Source organism: Mustela nivalis (genome assembly GCF_964662115.1).
Source record: "Mustela nivalis genome assembly, chromosome: 9".
In the NCBI taxonomy this organism is placed as follows: Eukaryota; Metazoa; Chordata; class Mammalia; order Carnivora; family Mustelidae; genus Mustela; species Mustela nivalis.
Window position 1 is genome coordinate 109,422,385 of NC_139028.1, and position 12,892 is coordinate 109,435,276.

Genomic DNA, 12,892 nt, shown 5'->3' on the forward strand with positions numbered 1-12,892 from the left:
AAAAAAATGAGAAACATGAGTCCCAGAAGGTTGTTTTTTGATGCAAGAAGGAATGGTTAGCAAAGAAATTGGTAAACATGTATGCATATGTGTTGTTTGCACAAAATAAGACCAACAATAATTGATTCATTAGGTGAAACGTAGGACAAAATAGAAAACACTGGACTCCCCAAAAAGCAAAATTTAGGATTGGGATGATAAGAATTGGTCTTCTAATGTCCTTGTGCTCTTTGGGAAATGGGTGAAGATAGTAACTTTAGATTTCTTTCTTTCTTTTTTTTTTTACCTTTCTCTTTTTCTTTTTTATTTTTTCAGTGTTCCAAAATTCATTGTTTATGTACCACACCTAATGCTCCATGCAATACATGTCCTCCTTAATACCCATCATCAGGCTCACCCATTCAATTAGGGTGAAAAAAACAAGAGTTACTGATAAAGATAAGAAATGGTTATGTAATTTTTTTCAATAAAGAAGGGAAAATGTTACGAGAAAATGAAGAAAAAAATGTTATCTATCCACCAAAAAGGCAAGAAAGGAGATAAAATGAACAGAAAAATAAGCGAGACAAACAGAAAGCAAAAACTATCGTAGAGGACTAATCACCTCCAGAATTATTTGAGGGCATCTGAAAATCCACTCTTCTTTAAAAGCATTGAGATCACACTGGGAAAATGGTGAAAATCTACTTTCCCAGAAGTCTAGACATTAACCAAGATCTTGTAACAATCAAAAACATTTATTCAAAGATAATTGTTGACTTTTGATAGGCATATTGAACTTTGTCATTTTTTCTTTGTCATAAAGATTCACAGGATTTACCATTTAAACTAGTATTAAGTGTAATAGTTGCTCTAAGTCCATTCACATTGTTGTGCAAGCATTACATACATCACCAAAACTTTTTCTATTTTCTCAGCTGAAACTCTGTGCTGAAACTCCCCATTTCCACCTCTCCTAGCAAATGTTCTACTTTCTGTCTTCATGAACTGAACTATTGCAGGAAACTCGTATAAGGAGAATGATGCAATACTGTTCTTTGGTGACTAGCTTATTTCACTTAACAAAATGTCTTATTTCACTCATGTGTAGCCAGGTACCAAAACTTCTTTTCCTTTTAAGGCTGGATAGGTTTCTATTATATGTATAAACCATATTTTCTTGGTCTGAGTATTGCATTAATTCTCTTCAATACTTCTATCTTAGCAATTTTAGTCCGTGAACATGGCATGTCTTTCCATTTATTTGTGTTATCTTCAGTTTCCTTGAAGAATATTTTGTAGTTTTCAGCATTGAAAGTCTCATCTCCTTGGTTAAGTTTAAGCTGAAATCTTCTATTATAAATTGGTTTTCTTTATTTTCTTCTCAGGTTGTTCATTGTTAGTATAGAGAAATGCAGGTGATTTTTTTGTGTGTTGATTCTGTGTCCTGCAACTTTTCCTGAATTCATTTATTAGTTCTAACAGCTGTGTGTGTGTAATCTTTAGGGTTTTCTATATATAAAAGCATGTCATCTTGCCAACAGAGATAATTTTACTTCTTCCTTTACAATGTTGATGATGCCTCTTATTACTTTAGCTTGCCTAATTTCTCTGACAGGGACTTCTGTTTCTATGCTGAATAAAAGTGGCGAAAGCAGGTCCTTGCTTTGTTTCTAATCTTAGAGGAAAAGGTTTCATTCTTTTTTTAACGTTAAGTACAATGTTAACTGTAAACTTTTTATATATGGCCTTTATTATGTTAAGGGAGCTTCCTTCTAGTTCTAGTTTTCTGAGTGTTTTTGTAAGGAAAGGGAGTTGAATTTTGTCAAATGCTTTTTCTGCATCAATTCAGATTATCATGTGTGACTCTTTAGGTCATTCTGTTAATGTGGCATATTAACTAATCCATTTTTATATATTGGACTATCCTTGCATTCTCGGTATAAGTCTCACCTGGTCATGGTATATAATACTTTTAATAGACTGTCAAATTTGGTTTTTAGTTCTTTGTTGAAGATATTGGTGTCAATAACTATAAGGGATAGTGTTCTATAGTTTTCTTGTCATGTCTTTATCTGGCTTTGGTAACAAGGTAATGCTCACCTCATGGAATGAATTATGGGGTGTTTCCTCCCCTTGAATGTTTTGGAAAAGTTGATAAAGATTGGCATTAATTTTTCTTTAAATGTTTGGTAGATTTCACCAGTGAAGCTACCTGGTCCTTGGTTTTTCTTTTTGGGAAGGTTTTCAATTATTTCTTCAATATCTTTTCTAATTATAGGCCTCTTCAGACTTTCTAATTTCTTCATGAGTAAGTCTAGGTAGGCTGCGTCTTTCCACGAATTTGTCCATTTCATTTAGGTTATCCAAGTTATTGGGAAAAGATTGTTCATAGTACTCTCTTATAATCCTTTTATTATTTCTATAAAATCAGTATTATGTCCCTTTTCACTTATAAATTAGTTATTTGACTCATCTTTTTGTATTAGATAATCTAACTAAATGTTTGTCAATTTTGTTGATATTTTCAAAGAACAAACTCTTGGTTTCATCAATTCTCTCTATTGTTGTTTTAACTTAATCCTACTCCTATAACCCTCTCCCAGTTCTGTGGTAGCCCTGAAAACTAGAAGCCTTAGAACCATGGCAGCTACAGAAACTGGCCAGTTAACAGGCTGTGAAGGGGTTAAAATAAAATTGGAAATCCTTAACAAACCCCATCTCCAGGAAATTGTCACTACTAACTTGTTTGGAAAACATCTGGAAAAGCTCTACTCATAGATCTTGTCTTTACTTGATATGTAGGACTCAAGCAAGGCTCATTCAGTGATGGCAGCCTTAACTCCAAGGTGTTTGTCAAAAGCAATTATCAGAAATTGTTTAATTCATAGCTTCCTGAGGCAGTGATACAGTTGGAGTTAAAAAAAAAAAAAAGCTGAATTTAAAAAATAGTTAAAAGAAAAAAGCAGGAATGAGATTTCTGAAAGGACCTTGAAAAATTCTTAATATATCCCTGGGGATCTAGAAGTCCATATATGTGTATGTTGTATGTGTGCCCAGGAAAGACCTGAGAAGTTCCTAATTCCTCAACTATGTCTTATCTCAGGACTCTGTGCAAGGAAGAAGGAAAGGCTATAGAGAAATGAAATACAGAGTCATAAAGTACCAGAGTATTAAAGTTTGCTCAATACATGCACACATGACTTAAGACAAAATGGAAGGAGACTTATTAGGGGGAGGAGGCTCTTAAAGATATCTCTTAAATCAGTAGCTGACCACTAACCTGAATCAAACAAATTCTGATGTGCACAGATTACACAGAATATATACTTCACAGAAGAGATCTGACAGTCACTACACAACAACAACAACACAGCAATGACAAATAGCCACAACAACAATGAATACTTGGAATGGGGTATTCTTTGAAAAGATCAACAAAACTGGAAAATCATTAGATTTTTAGAAATCATTAGAAAATCATCTAGACTGAACAAGAAGAATTGTAAGAAGAAATTACCAAAATCAGGAATGAAGTCAATATGATAACCAACCTTACAGAAAAAAAAATTGTAAAATTCATAGATTACTATGAATAACTATATGCCAATAAATGAGATAACTTAGATGACACAGTTAAATTCTTGTAGAGACACTAATGAAACTGATGGAAGAAGAAACACAAAAGCTATATAGACCTATAACAAGCATTTAAATGAGGAAATTAAAAATTTCCTATGAAGAAAAGCCCAGGCCCATATGGTTTCACTGGTGATTGTATTAAGCATTTTAAAAAGATTCAATAACCCCTTTTCAAAACTTCTTTTAAAAAAAAACTGGAAGAGGAAGACAAAAGATTCAATAACTTTTCTTCAAAAACTCTTTTAAAAAACTGGAAGAGGAAGGATACTTCCCAATTTATTGTTCAAGGCCAGGTTACCTTGATATCAAAATCAAGAAAAGACATCGTTAAAAAAAGAAAACCACAGATGAATATCCTTTATGAACAAAGACACAAAACTTGTTTAAGGATCCAATTCAGTCAGATATGGATCTCACCGAGTCCCCTGGTCAGAGTGTTCCCCAGCCCATTCTTTAGATGAGAAAAGACACTAGAGCAACAGCAGAACACATTTTCTTCTCAAGTGCACATTCTAGGATAGACCATATGTGTGGATACAAAGAAGTCTTAGAAAATTCAAGAAAATTAAAATCACACCATTTATCTTCTCTGACATCAATGGCATGAAGCTAGAAGTCAAAACAAGAGGAAAAGAGGAAAATTCATCAACATATGGAAATTGAACAGTACTCCTGAACAACCAATGGGTCAAAAAAAGAAATTAAAGGGGAGATTTTAAAATTTCCTGAGACAAACGTGGGAACACAGCTTACCAGAACTTGTGGGATGCAGCAAAAGCAACTCTGAAGGAATTTCACAGCAATAAATACCGACATTAAGAAGTAAGAAAGATCACAAATAAACAAGCTAACTCTACCCCTTAAGGACAAGAAAAGGAAGAATAAACTGAGTCCCAAGTTCGCAGAAGAAAGGAAATAATAAAGATTAGAGCAGAAATAAATGACAGAAAACTCAAAACGATAGAAGAGTTTCCAAAATCTATAAAGAGCTTAGCAAACTCAACACCCAAAGAACAAATAATCCAATCAAGAAATGGGCACACAGGTGCCTGGGTGGCTCAGTGGGTTAAGCCGCTGCCTTCGGCTCAGGTCATGATTTCGGGGTCCTGGGATCGAGTCCCGCATTGGGCTCTCTGCTCAGCAGGGAGCCTGCTTCCCTCTCTCTCTCTGCCTGCCTCTCCATCTACTTGTGATTTCTCTCTGTCAAATAAATAAATAAAATCTTAAAAAAAAAAAAGAAATGAGCAGAAGACATGAACAGACATTTCTGCAAAGAAGACATCCAGATGGCCAACAGACACATGAAAAAATGCTCCACATCACTCAGCATCAGGGAAATACAAATCAAAACCGCAATGAGATACCACCTCACACCAGTCAGAATGGCTAAAATTAACAAGTCAGAAAATGACAGATGCTGGTGAGGATGTGGAGAAAGGGGAACCCTCCTACACTGCTGGTGGGAATGCAAGCTGGTGCAACCACTCTGGAAAACAGTATGGAGGTTCCTCAAAAAGTTGAAACTAGAGCTACCCTATGACCCAGCAATTGCATTACTGGGTATTCACCCTAAAGATACAAATGTAGTGATCCGAAGGGGCACATGCTCCTGAATATTTATAGCAGCAATGTCCGCTATAGCCAAACTATGGAAAGAACCTAGATGTCCATCAACAGATGAATGGATAAAGAAGATGTGGTATATATACACAACGGAATACTATGCAACCATCAAAAGAAATGAAAATCTTGCCATTTGCGACAACGTGGATGGAACTAGAGGGTATTATGCTTAGTGAAATAAGTCAATCAGAGAAAGACAACTCTCATATGATCTCCCTGATATGAGGAAGTGGAGATGCAACATGGAGGTTTTGGGAGGTAGGAAAAGAATAAATGAAACAAGATGGGATTGAGAGGGAGACAAACCATAAGTGACTCTTAATCTCACAAAACAAACTGAGGATTGCTGGGGGTCAGGGGGTCAGGAGAGGGGGTGGGGTTATGGACATTGGGGAGGGTATGTGCTATGGTGAGTGCTGTGAAGTGTGTAAACCTGGCGATTCACAGACCTGTACCCCTGGGGATAAAAATACATTATATGTTTATAAAAAATAAAATAAAATATTTTAAAAAGGGGGAAATTTCAAACCTCATTTTATGAGGCCAGCATTAGTCTGATACCAAAACCAGGAAGGGAAATACTAATAGAGATACTGGAGGAATATATCCCTGATGCATGCTAAAATTCTCAGTAAAATACTAGGAAACTGAATTCAACAACACATTGAAAGGATTGCTCACTGTGACCAAGCAGAATTTACTCCTGAAACCAAAAATTGTTCAACATATGCAAATCAATCATACATCACAGTAATAGAATGAAAGAAAAGAACCATATGATCATCTCAATAGATGCAGAAAAAAGTATTTGACAAAATTCAACATCCACTCATGATAAAACTGTTAATCTGATAGACATAGAAGAACATACTCAACTTAATAAAGGTCATATACAAATAGCCCACAGCTAATATCATACACAAAGGTGAAAGGTTGAAGGCTTTTCTTCAAAGATCAGGGACAAGACAAGGTTGTCTACTCTCACCACTTCCATTCAATATGGTACTAGCTGGACCAATCAGTCAAGAAACAGAAGTAAAAGGTATTGGAATTGGAAAGGAAGCAGTAATATTGTCTCTATTTGCAGATGATATGATTTTTATATTTAAAAAATCCTAAAGACTCAACTAAAAACCTATTAGATCTAATCAATGAATTCAGGGAAGTTGCAGGATACAAAATGAATATATACAAAATCAGTAGCATTTCTAGACACTGTGGAATTTTTGAAAAAGAAATGAAAAAATTGATCTCATTTATAACAACACCAAAAACAAAAAAACACTTATGAATAAATTTAACTAAGAAGGTAAAAGATCTATGCTGAAAACTGCAAGACATTAATGAAAGAAATTGTAAACACATATAAATGGAAAAGTATTCCCTGTTCACGGATTGGAAAAATTAATCCTGTTAAAATGTCAATACCACTGAGAGCCATCTATAGATTCAATGCATTGCTTATCAAGATTTTAATGGCATTTTTTATAGAAGTAGAAAAAAACACTCCTAACATTTATATGGAAGCACAGAAGATTCCAACTAGCCAAAGAAAAACTGAAAAAGGAGAACAAACAGAAGGCATCACATTTCCTGATTTCAGGTTATACTATTAGGATTTAGTCATCCAAACAGTGTGGTGCTGCCAAAAAACAGACAGACAGACCAACAACAAAATTCAGAGCCCGGAACTAAACCCAAGCACACATGGTCAACTACTATTTGACAAGAGAGCCAAGAATACTCCATGGAGAAAAGACAGTCTCTTCCACAAATGGTGCTGGGAAAATTAGGTGAACACAAGTGGAAGAATTACACTGGACATAAATCTTACACCACTCACAAAAACTAACTCAAAATGGATAAAGACCTCAGTGTAAGACCTGGAACCATAAACTCCTACAAAGGAAACATAGGAGTAAAGCTTTTGACATGGGTCCTGATGATGAATTTTTGATATGACATCTAGAGCACAAGCAAGAAAAAATCTACAATAAACAAACAGGACTACATTAAACCAAAATCTTCTATTTATCAAAAGAAACCATCAAGAAAGGGGAAAACAACCTATGGAACGGGATAAAGGTATTTGCAAATCACATATCTGATAAGGGGTTAATGTCCAAAATACATAAAGAATTCATACAACTCAATAGGAGAAAAAAAATGGGCAAAGGATTTGAAAAGAAATTTCTCCAAATAAAATATATAAAACCCCAATAGATATATGAAAAGATGCTCAACATCACTAGCCCTTAGGGAAATTCAAATCAAAATCACAACAAGATATCACCTTACACTGGTTAGAATAGCCATCCTCAAAAAGATGGGAGAGAACAAATGCTGGAGAGGATGTGGAGAAAAAGAAATCCTTGTACATGGTTGGTGGGAATGTAGATTGGAGCAGTAAGTGTGGGAAACAGTTTGGAGGGTCCTCAAAAAATTAAAAATCATGAGAGACTATGGACTCTGAAAAACAATCTGAGGGGTTTGAAGTGGTGGGGGGGTGGGAGGTCGGGGTACCAGGTGGTGGGTATTATAGAGGGCACGGATTGCATGGAGCACTGGGTGTGGTGAAAAAATAATGACACTGTTATGCTGAAAATAAATTTAAAAAGCCAAAAAAAACACAAAAAACAAAAAAATAAAACAGCATTATCCAATAAATAAATAAATAGAAATTTAAAATAGAATGACCATATGATCCAGCAATCACACTTTTGAGAATGTGTGCAAAGGAAATGAAGACACTAATTTGAAAAGGTATCTATCCCCTCCACATTCATGGCAGCATTACACACACACACACACACACACACACACACACACACTGGATTATTATTCAGCCATGGCGAAAAAAAAAAAAGGAAATTCTACCATTTGTAACAACAGAGAGAGACCTTGGAGACATTATGCTAAGTGAAATATGTCAGGCAAGACAAATATTGTATAGTATCACTTACATGTCAAATCTTATTTTTTAAAAAATCCCAAACTCCCAGAAAGAGATCAGAATTATGGTCACTAGAGGTGAAGAGTCAGGTGGGCAGAAATGGCAGAAGCTGTAAAAAGATGCAAACTTCCAGTTATAAGATCCATAAGTACATCCATAATGTACAATGTGATGACTATAGTGAACATGACTATGTAATGTATAGGAAAGCTGTTAAGAGAGTAAATCCTGTAATTCTTATCACAAGGAGAAATTTTCCCCCTTTTTTCTTTTTCTTTTTATTGTATTTATAGGAGAAGATGGAGGTTAGCTTAACTGACTGATCATCACTTCACAACATATAAATGAAATGATCATGCTGTACTCCTTAAATTTATACAACGATATACGCCAATTATTTTTTAATAAACCTAGAAAAGAAAGAAAAAAAAAGACTCAGTTATTTCCTTCTTGTACCATAGAGACCAAAAGTATTGTAAAAGTAACTACTGGTAATTCTTAGTCCAAATAAAGGTGTATTTTAGTGTACTTTTCTTTTTTAATGCAAATAAATTTCTGCGTTCACCTCTCAGACTTATCTTCAGATTGAGGATTTAGGTGATGTAGGCCCTATCTTGTCAAACATCCTTGGTGGTTCTTCCTCTCTATTTAATAAGACTTTGAGTTTCCCACAAGCAAACACTATATTATAATAACACTTCCAAATGTCTCTAATGGTCTTTCCATATTCTGTGGCAACATATATCTGGTCCTGGTAATTTGGGGCTGATGCTCTGGTCCTTCTAATGAACTCTGACTATAAATTTGCTTAACTGCCTCCTTCTTTCCTACCACAGAAATCCGTGTGTAATTGCCTAGGGAAGATAAAGTCCTCAAGGATAAATCTGTGTTTACCCTCTAGGTCTGGACTTCCCTATTTTCAAATAAAAAGGAAACCAAAACAACAAAAAAGTTTGGAAAGGTATGAGGAACATTTCCTCTAGATTGGGGAAGACTCTGAACTGTAGTATTACCATATTATTTGCGATATGTGTTGGGCTGATGACAAGTAGAGTGTCTTCCTGTTATTGCTGTTCCTGCTACAAATGTGGAGAAACCTAGAAAACATCCCACTTTTCTTCTACTGATGCCAAATCTTCTTGGGGGTGAGTACCACCACCCATCTTTTGTTTCCTACTGTTTTATCACCAACTCCCTCCTGAGTCCCAAGTGCCAATGAGGGAGCTGGACAATGGTCTTCATCAAACTTAAATCTACAAAATCCCTTTCCTCAGTAGACTTCCTCACAGGTATCTTCAGTCTGTGGCATGACGTCTCGTGAATGCTACCCTGGAATGGTTGGAGAACTAGGTCAGACCACAGTGTACCCCAGGGCCTGCTTAAGACTGGGGACCCCACCTTCGCCTGACAGCATCTCCACCAAATTCTTCACGTGACAGGCCTTTTTTGACTGCTGAATTATAAAAATGATGTCAGAGACAGAGAATAAAGAACACGAAAGAAGGAGACTCAAGAGTATATGAAATACTTAGTGAAAAAATATAAAATACTGCTTTCGGTTTCCCTAAGAGCCTAGGGATGTAGGGATCAAACATAATTGTGACCACCTTACCCAGGCTCAGCCTCTAGGAGCCTGTCCTTACCACCATCCTCTGCAACAAAGAATGTTCTCCAACCCACCCCTCCCAACATATACTTAAAGGTGCACTAGACCCACTCCCAACCCAGAATACCAGCTCCTGCTGTGAGAAGTAACTTGATCCTCTCTCATTCCACTCTCAGTCACCCTAGAACCAGCGGATGAAAAACCCATCAGCCCCAGAGCCTAGAAAGGCATGCCCTACCTTTCTTCAGGCCTGCAATGTCTGCAGTGCGTCCTATGAGTGCCGGAGACTCTGGGCAAGTGCCTTCAGTCCAGATAAAACACTTGGCCCCACTCCACACCTCACTCAGGTCAATTCTGCATTCCTCTCCTGCAGTTTTTCTGATCCCCAAAGGCAGTGCTGAGTATTTCTGAGATGCACAGCTGCTTCCTTTTTTATGTCGGAAGTGCTAACTGATTTAGCATCCTTAATACGGGTGTGGGTGTCTGTTGTGAAATTTGCTGAATGAGCAGTGACTGCCTCATACAGTCTTTTATAGGAAAATAATAGCATGTGTAATACCGTGTATATAGTCTATAATGTGTCATTACTGTGTGTATCGGTGGAGATCAGTGGCTAAGGATTTACTGTGGGTCACACTCTGCTCAAAGGTCTTTATATACATACATAAACTAATTTAATGACTTAAAAAAATTTTTTTTAATTTTTCAGTGTAACAGTATTCATTATTTTTGCACCACACCCAGTGCTCCATGCAATCCATGCCCTCTCCAATACCTACCACCTGGATCCCCCAACCTCCCACCCCCTGCCCCTTCAAAACCCTCAGATTGTTGTTCAGAGTCCATAGTCTTTCATGGTTCACCTCCCCTTCCAATTTCCCCCAACTCCCTTCTGCTTTCCATCTCCCCTTGTCCTCCATGCTATTTGTTATGCTCCACAAATAAGTGAAACCATATGATAATTGACTTTCTCTGCTTGACTTATTTCACTCAGCATAATCTCTTCCAGTCCCATCCATGTTGCTACAAAAGTTGGGTATTCGTCCTTTCTGATGGAGGTATAATACTCTATACTGTATATGGACCACATCTTCCTTATCCATTCATCCGTTGAAGGGCATCTTGGTTCTTTCCACAGTTTGGCGACCGCGGCCATTGCTGCTATAAACATTGGGGTACAGATGGCCCTTCTTTTCACTCCATCTGTATCTTTGGGGTAAATACCCAGGAGTGTAATGGCAGGGTCATAGGGAAGTTCTATTTTTAATTTCTTGAGGAATCTCCACACTGTTCTCCAAAAAGGCTGCATCAACTTGCATTCCCACCAACAGTGGAAGAGGGTTCCCCTTTCTCCACATCCTCTCCAACACATGTTGTTTCCTCTCTTGCTAATTTTGGCCATTCTAACTGGTGTAAGGTGGTATCTCAATGTGGTTTTAATTTGAATCTTCCTGATGGCTAGTGATGATGAACATTTTTTTCATGTGTCTGATAGCCATTTGTATGTCTTCACTGGAGAAGTGTCTGTTCATATCTTCTGCCTGTTTTTTGATATGATTGTCTGTTTTGTGTGTGTTGAGTTTGAGGAGTTCATTATAGATCCTGGATATCAACCTTTTGTCTGTACTGTCATTTGCAAATATCTTCTCCCATTCCATGGTTGCCTCTTTGTTTTCTTGACTGTTTCCTTGTCTGTGAAGAAGCTTTTGAGCTTGATGAAGTCCCAAAAGTTCATCTTCGCTTTTGTTTCCTTTGCCTTTGGAGACATATCTTGAAAGAAGTTGCTGTGGCTGATATCGAAGAGGTTACTGCCTATGTTCTCTGTGGAGAGCCATCCAGCAGATGCAAGGAGTCACGTAGACGAAAATGCCTGAAGATTGTGGAAGTGAGAATGATTGGCTAGGTAGGGTATGGGTGCGCTCGTGGCTGATACATGAACAGCACCAGGAGCCTAGAAAGAAACATTATTACTGCTTGAGAACAATAGAGCCCTATGTGGTTACATAAGGGTCCATGAGGAGACCGCGTGCACGGGGCAGTGATTGGACTGCTTACATAAATATTTTGCCAGAACTTGCTGTAGTAGGAGAAAAAAACTAATAAAGAAGTTTGCCACTCATCACGTCTGCGGGTCGTTCTTGCTGGCGAGAGCGACAGTTCTCCTCTAGGATTCTGATGGATTCCTGTCTCACGTTGAGATCTTTTATCCATTTTGAGTTTATCTTTGTGCATGGTGTAAGAGAATGGTCAAGTTTCATTCTTCTGCATATAGTTGTCCAGTTTCCCCAGCACCATTTATTGAAGAGACTGTCTTTTTTCCACTGTATATTTTTTCCTGTTTTGTTGAAGATTAATTGACCATAGAGTTGAGGGTCCATATCTGGGCTCTCTACTCTGTTCCACTGAGTTGGGGGTTGGAGGGTGTTCCAAAGAACCAGATTGCATGGAACGACAAAAAAGTTAGACACAGCATAACTGGCAAGTGATGTTGAAGAATTATGGAAACAGAGTGAAAAGTAGAAATGAGACTTGACAGAGAAGCATGAATAGAATTTCTCTACCCCAAAAAAAGCAGATAGGACCACCACAGAAGTAAGAGCAAACACAGAGAGTTCAGGATCGGTGTCAGAAGCTGTAAATAATAGAGTAGGGCAGAGCCTGGGGCAGCTATTTAGTTAAACCATTTTTACAATTTTATTGGAAACATCTAGGTCAGTAGTCCCTTTCTCCTTCACCCAGGTACTACACCACACAACAGTGTGGTGTAGCCCCAAGCCAAGGTTTGGGAACTTTTTTCTGAGCAAAATTACCTTTCTGCTTTAGGCAAATACATAGGATGTGAGTACCAGATCGCAGTAAGAAGCAGAACAGAGGCAGGAATAATGTCAAGCCTTCGAAATAACAGAAGAAAAAGTAGGAAGAAGGGTATTATGGAATTGGTACTCAAATGAAAGTCCTGACTATCCCCTCAAGAACTAGGATTCTAAACATGGAGACTCAGAGGGCACTTTTGTCTAGAGAAGTGGGCGCTCTCCTCACCTAAGTCACCATTTTCCTGCACATATGACCTGGCTTCATGCTTACTTCTC

At 37.4% G+C, this 12,892-nt stretch overlaps 1 protein-coding gene across 2 annotated transcripts in view; it reads right to left on the minus strand.

Annotated features, from left to right (window-relative positions):
• LOC309840553 (membrane-spanning 4-domains subfamily A member 4A-like) overlaps positions 1-10,215 on the minus strand; it is a 28,087-nt gene extending 17,872 nt beyond the window's left edge. For both annotated transcript variants that reach the window (XM_082682718.1, XM_082682717.1), the window contains exon 1: positions 10,042-10,215. The gene's annotated coding sequence lies outside the window, so the exon portion shown is untranslated. The remainder of the gene's footprint in view (positions 1-10,041) is intronic.
• Between the last annotated feature and the right edge of the window lie 2,677 nt (positions 10,216-12,892).